A 6302-nucleotide genomic window follows, 5' to 3' on the forward strand; every position below is an offset into this window, starting at 1 on the left:
CCATGTCCCCTGGACGGGGAGACCTGGTGGCACTCAGAGGAAGGACAGCAGGTTACCAAGAAGAGACTTGATACCCTATGAACATATACAGGGGGAGGTAATCCCCCTCAGGAACAGTCATAGGGGAGGGGAATAAGGGGAAAATGGGAGGGAGGGAAGAATGGGAGGACACAAGGGATGGGATAACTATTGAGATGTAACAAGAATAAATTAATAAAGGAGAAAAAATAGATATAAGTAATGAAAAAGAATCCATCGGTATTCAAAAGAGCACAAATCAAGAGTTCTGCTCCCATCTAAGTGATGTAAAATAAACTCTCCTCCTCCTGCCAGGAATGCAAATGACATTTGCCTGACTGGTGGCCAATCAATGAGACAATCTTCCCCAAGGTGGGTTGACATCTGATTGCAGCATGCGGAGCAGCCATCCAGTGAGGCCATAATTTCCTATGAGGCAAGAGTAAGATGAGAGATTCAAATAATCATTAAAGCAACATTTTAGACATAGAAATACCCAAGTTCCTACTTGTAGCTAAGTGGCAAGGATTCACAATTAAATCATGAAGGGTGTATACAGTTTATTTAGCTGTAGAAAAAATAATAATAACCGTAGATGTGAATCGTATGGTTTGTGACTCATAGCTAATTACTGTTTTCTCCTCTAGGAAGTAAAGGCAGAAGAGGCACATCTAGGGATTCATGAGGATGTGGCTCTGAAGGTTTCTGTGTGTCTCCATCTCTTAAACTTCCCATTTCACCTCCTCAAATAGAGAGACCGTCAGCTCAGAAGGGGGTTGGGGTGCTCCTTCTTGCTCTGGCAGGCCCCGTGTGCAGTTACGACTGCAGCCTATGAGACACCAGGTTCTAGATTTCAGTCAAGCTTGCTATGATTCATCGTTGGGAATAAATCCATAGGATGTTGCAGGTCCGGAATGCGGGAGTGGAGAAAACTCTGTGGACATTCTCTCAAATCCCAGATTTCACAGCAAGTGTGAGAACATTGTTGAGAGAAATGTGCTGTTTAGAATTTTTTTTTTTAATAGCAGCAGCTGTCTTAAAAAATGGACTTAAAAGAAATCTTACTTTTATGTGTATGGGTGCTTTGCCTGCATGTATGTCAATGCACCACATGTGTGCTTGGTGCCTGTGGAGTTCCAGAAAGGGGGCTTTGGATTCAATGGAATGGGACTTACAGGGAGTTCTGAGCCACCATGAAGGCGCTTAGAACCAACTCCAGATCTCTGAAGAGCAGCCACTGCTTTCAACCAGCGGTGTGGACTTTCGCCTTGTCATTTTATTGGATAACAGTAGACCAGAAGTGGGAAGCGTAAAGTCAGTTCCTAGCTTTTCCACTGAATAGTTGTGCTGTCATTGGCTGCCTTTAATATTTTATTGGATGTGTCTGTAGCATTTATTTACTGAGGAGCCACAGGCAGAGAGCACAGGACATGAGTGCAAAGCTGTCTTTGTAGCTGGTGACGACGTAGATGATTGATCTAGTATCTGTGCCTGATAGAGAGCACTAGGAAATATTGGATTATTTTGAATATGTTATTTAGAACCAGTTGTGGTGGTGAGTGCCCTTAATCCCTCCAGAGTCAGAGGCAGGCAGATCTCTGAGTTGGAGACCAGCCTGGTCTTAGAGTGAGTTCTAGGACAGACAGGGCCACATAGAGAAACCTGTCTCCAAAACCAACCCCCCCCCCCCCCGAAAAAAAAAGGAAACAGGGCAATATCATAGGAAAACAGGGTTATCGTACATGGAAACTATGATTTCTACTTTCTCCACCAGAGGCTTTTGCATCTGAGACTTAGCTACTCTGGAGAGGACCACCCTTCTCTGGGCTAGAGAGTTCCAAGTAACTTGCCTTTCATATGAAAAGCAGTGAGTTCAGCATTTCCCCATAGCACGTCATTAACACCACTTCCATTCTGTAATCATCCAGGGCCAAGTGCTGGATGACCACAGCTGGCCCCACACACTAGCCACCTTCAACCTGCCCGTTCCCCGACTCAGAAACCACAGGCAAGGCTCTGGTCCACCCCTCTGCCTCCCGACTGCGCCATTGCTTCTCTCCGTGTGGTTCTGCTTATGTAATATGTCCACAGAATACCTCTTCCTTCAGAACAGAAATGGTTATCTCAAAAAACATCCTGAATGCCTTTTATGACAAAAATATACTTTTTAAAAAAAAGGACAAATGACGTGTAAGACATTTGAATAGTTCAAGATTGTGCCATCTGTTCTAGGTAGCTTTAGTGGTCAAATTAACACACCCTAGCATTTTCAGGGAAGAAAAAAAAACCTCCATTGAGGAAACTCCTAGATGAAGATTGATGCTCAGGAGTGCTTAGCCCACTGCGGGCAGCACTATCCCTAGGCAGATGGTCCTTGTCTATGTAAGAAAGGTAGTTAAATCTGAGTCAGTGAGATAACCAGCAAATGGCTGCAAACTCTGGGTTCCTATCCTGACTTCCCTCAGTGATAGAGTGTGAGCAGGAAATATGAGCCAGTAAGTTCTTTCCTCCTCTAAGTTGTTTTGGTCATGGCATTTCTCACAGCAACAGCTTGAAAGCAGAACATTATCCCTGTGAAGAATAATTACTCCTCACCTCAAAGTGTATTGATTCTTGCTCCAAAGAGTCATCAAAAAGAGAGAATTTATTCTTCCTCAAACATAAGTGGCCACAGCCCTGGAACATGGCTTCCAGTTGTACTAAATGGTATGTTCCGTCTTAAAAGTAGTGACATGAACTTTGACAGTCAGGACAAAAGAAAACCATAAATCAGTGCATTTACTTAGTATGTCTGTGAGGACAAAGTAATAGGTTTTTGCCTGGATAATAAGCTTCTCTGATGGCATATAAGCCAAACCAAACTAAGTGGAAAAAGTATAAAAGCAGGTTTTTTTGGAGCAACTTTCAGGCAGGTTCTTTGGAGGCCAGAGAAGTTACACAGAAGCCAGGTTAAGGCAAGGGAATTTTTTATGTCCTAGGCTAGCCGCGAGCTGAGATTGTGCCCTTATATGGTTAAAAGCTGAGCCCCGAGCAGGCACTCTTGAGAGAGCTAACAGGTTGCATCAGCTGCCTGAAACTCCTTTTGTTCAGAAGTTTTCAGTCTGACCAGGTTGGGAGAAAGACAGGAGGAACAGGGCTTCCTGGACAAGGCAGGGGCGAGCCGGAGGCTCCAACCAGACAGACATCAGGGAGATAGATGGACTACAGCAAAAAGTGGGGGAACTCTGCTCTGGTTTCCGAGGCTATCAGGTGACATGTATGGCTTTCAGACTCCGGGAGAGTAGTGGCCCCGTTAAGTTAGTATGCATTAGCCACAGTTATTAGATCATTTACAGAATGCTTTGGTTTCATTTCTGTTGAGGTGACTCAAAGAATCGAAACGGAGAAAACAGTTGATTTCAACTTAAAATCCCAGGTTACACTCCCTCACTGTGGGGAAGTCACAGCAGGCAGGAACTTCAAGCAGCCAGTCACATAATAGTCACGTGCTTGGTTGGTTGCTTGTTTATGCTTACCTCCTGGGAGGGAGGGGAGAGGAAGGGGAAGAGGGAGAGGGAGAGGGAGGTGGGAATGGTGTCAGCTTTTGAAATCTCAAAGCCCGCCTCCAGTGACATACCACCTCCAACAAAGCCACACCTCCTAATCCCTCCCAAGCACTTCCATCAACAGCAGGGCCAAGTATTAAATATATGAGCATATGGGGTTCGCTCTCATGTAAGCCACCACATAGAGGCTGGTAATAAATTGCTGTTGAGGTGACTAAACATAACCCAAGACACATTGGCTCTCAATCTGCAGCGTTCTATCCCTCCATAATCCCAGAGTTAAGTTACTATGCGTTAGTCACAATCAGTATGCAGAATCTTCCAGGCAAACGTGACTTTTCAGGTAGCCTCAGTCCACAGCTCAGTCCTCTACATGAAAGTATCCACCGAGTGTGAAGTGGAAATCTACCCTGTGACAACAGAAGCAGGAAAGCCAATAACGTCTTACCTGCCCTGAGCATGTAGCCACTTTATTTTCAACTTAGACTTTTCCCCCTTCGTAGTCCTTTCTGTTTACTTACTGTCATGTCTCTCCTGCTCCCTGCCTTCTAGCTTCCCAAATTAGCATGTCTCTGCTTCCATTTCTTCTTCCCTAACAGGTGCACATCTCTGCTGTGCACAGCTCCCTCCTACAGCTGGCACAATCGTGCCACACTCACACCCCGCACTGGTTGCACCCATCTTGGCTGACTTCTGGAAGGACGGGCTAGGTATTCACAAGAACTGTGAACACAAATGTGAATAGGGAAATTGTTATAATGGGCATTCTGTATAGCTGGGCATGGTGCCTGATGCCTCTGTTCTTAGCACTTGAGAGGCTAAGGCAGGAGAGTTGTAAAGGAAGGAATGGCTCAACAAATCAAACTACTGATCATTGCTACTACTCTGAACAGAGACCGAAAAGCAATACCTTCATAAAGACAGTGGCTTATATTTCTTTCTTCTGAAAATTATTATTATTATTATTATTATTATTATTATTATTACTATTACTATTGATTTCTTGTTTAATTCAAGACCATCTGCCCAGGGATGACACTGCTCACAGTGGGTTGGGTCCTCCCATATCATCTGTTATTCAAGAAAATGTCCCATAGGTCAATCTGATGGAGGCATTTTCTCAGATTACTCTAGTTTGTGCCAAGCTGACAAACTAACCAAAACAATAGCACTTCTACAGTTTCACATTGTCAGAGTTTGCTAACTGATACGATGTGCCATATTCATCAGTTATAGCGTATAGGCACCTTGTTTTATTTATTTATTGTCATTATTATTATTATTATTATTATTACTACTACTACTACTACTACTACTACTACTACTACTACTACTACTACTACTACTACTACTACTATAACATTGTCTCACTGTCCCTGGCTATATCTTGAAACTCCCTTTGTTGACCTGGCTGGCCTTGAACTCAGAGGTCCTTCTGTGTAGCCAAAAATTTTTTTTTTAGCACTTTGTGGGTTCCTTTCTCTCTCTTCCACCCTTCTCCACCCTTATTAACCACCTAACACCTGATAGGAGAGATAAAAAAGATAGAGAGGAATACTTCCTGTGGATTAGGGGTGTCGAGTTCCTTAGGGCAAGTTTGACCTTTGCTGACAGGATATGCAATTTTTCTCGTTTCTTTGCACATGACTACTTTACAAACTGCAACCAACAGCATCTAAACACGAACCAACCAACAACAGCGACCATCAACCCGGCCTCTCGGGTCCTAGCATTTATATACCCTCTGAAGAGGTTCCCAGATTTCCAAACCTCACACACACTCAGAGAAACTATCTGCAGCTGGCAAAACCAAGCCCCCGCAGAGCATAAGACAAATCACAGTCAGCTGCACACTTGGAATTAAAATGAGAACATAGTCCCATAATATTTCTGTGTATTTTAAAGAAACCAAAATTTCCATTACACTTTTGCCTCTCTTTCTCAAGTCAAATTGGCACTTGACTAATATTAGTAAAAATGTAACTACATAATTTTTATTCATTAAGAATTTTTAAGATAAAAAATTGCTTTATTTTTTGAGACAGTGTTTCTCTGTGTAGCCTTGGCTGTGCTGGACTTGCTTTGTAGACCAGGCTGGCCTTGAACTCACAGCAATCTGCCTGCCTCTGCCTCCTGAGTGCTGAGATTATAGGTGTGCCACCACGCCCGGATTCTCCATCAAGCTTTTAAAGGCATGCATCACCACAAACACAATTTATAAATGTCCTTACATTTGCTCTCTTGTTTATGTTCCCCCAACTAATTATGAAAGCTAAGTTATTCTAATTTTTATGATTGTAACTTGTGGGCAGAGTTTCTTCCCGCTGTTAATGACATCAAGCAAAGTGTAAAGAGTAAAAAGTATTCCAAAAAGTATAGGATTCTTCATATTCTCTCGTAATCATCTATCTGCTTTGTTTTGTCACCAGCCATTGAGACACTTCAATTTTGTTACCTTTATATGCCAATATTTACAGAATTATAATGTAAGTTACAATTATAAGTACAATTGGTATTTTACATATATTAGTAAAAAGTAACTACATAATTTTTGTTCATTAAGAGAAACTCTGTCTTGGAAAAACCGACCCTCCCCCCCAAAAAAAAGATTTCTTAAGATAAAATTCCTTGAATACATTGGAATATACCTATAAAATAATGTTTTTCTTTTTAAGCTTTTAATGATTTGGGGCCTCAGTTACTTTCACTGAGAAATCTAATATCCCCTCTATCTGTTTT

At 42.4% G+C, this 6302-nt stretch overlaps 1 long non-coding RNA gene across 1 annotated transcript; it reads right to left on the reverse strand.

The window, feature by feature from the left end:
* Positions 1-264: 264 nt before the first annotated feature.
* Positions 265-4056, reverse strand: LOC311607602. Its single transcript, XR_014782653.1, has 3 exons — positions 4012-4056; positions 2614-2755; positions 265-447 (listed from the first exon to the last, which is right to left on the reverse strand). It is a non-coding gene; the product is annotated as an uncharacterized lncRNA (long non-coding RNA).
* Between the last annotated feature and the right edge of the window lie 2246 nt (positions 4057-6302).

This window comes from Acomys minous (genome assembly GCF_964271855.1).
Source record: "Acomys minous genome assembly, chromosome: 10".
Taxonomy (NCBI): Eukaryota; Metazoa; Chordata; class Mammalia; order Rodentia; family Muridae; genus Acomys; species Acomys minous.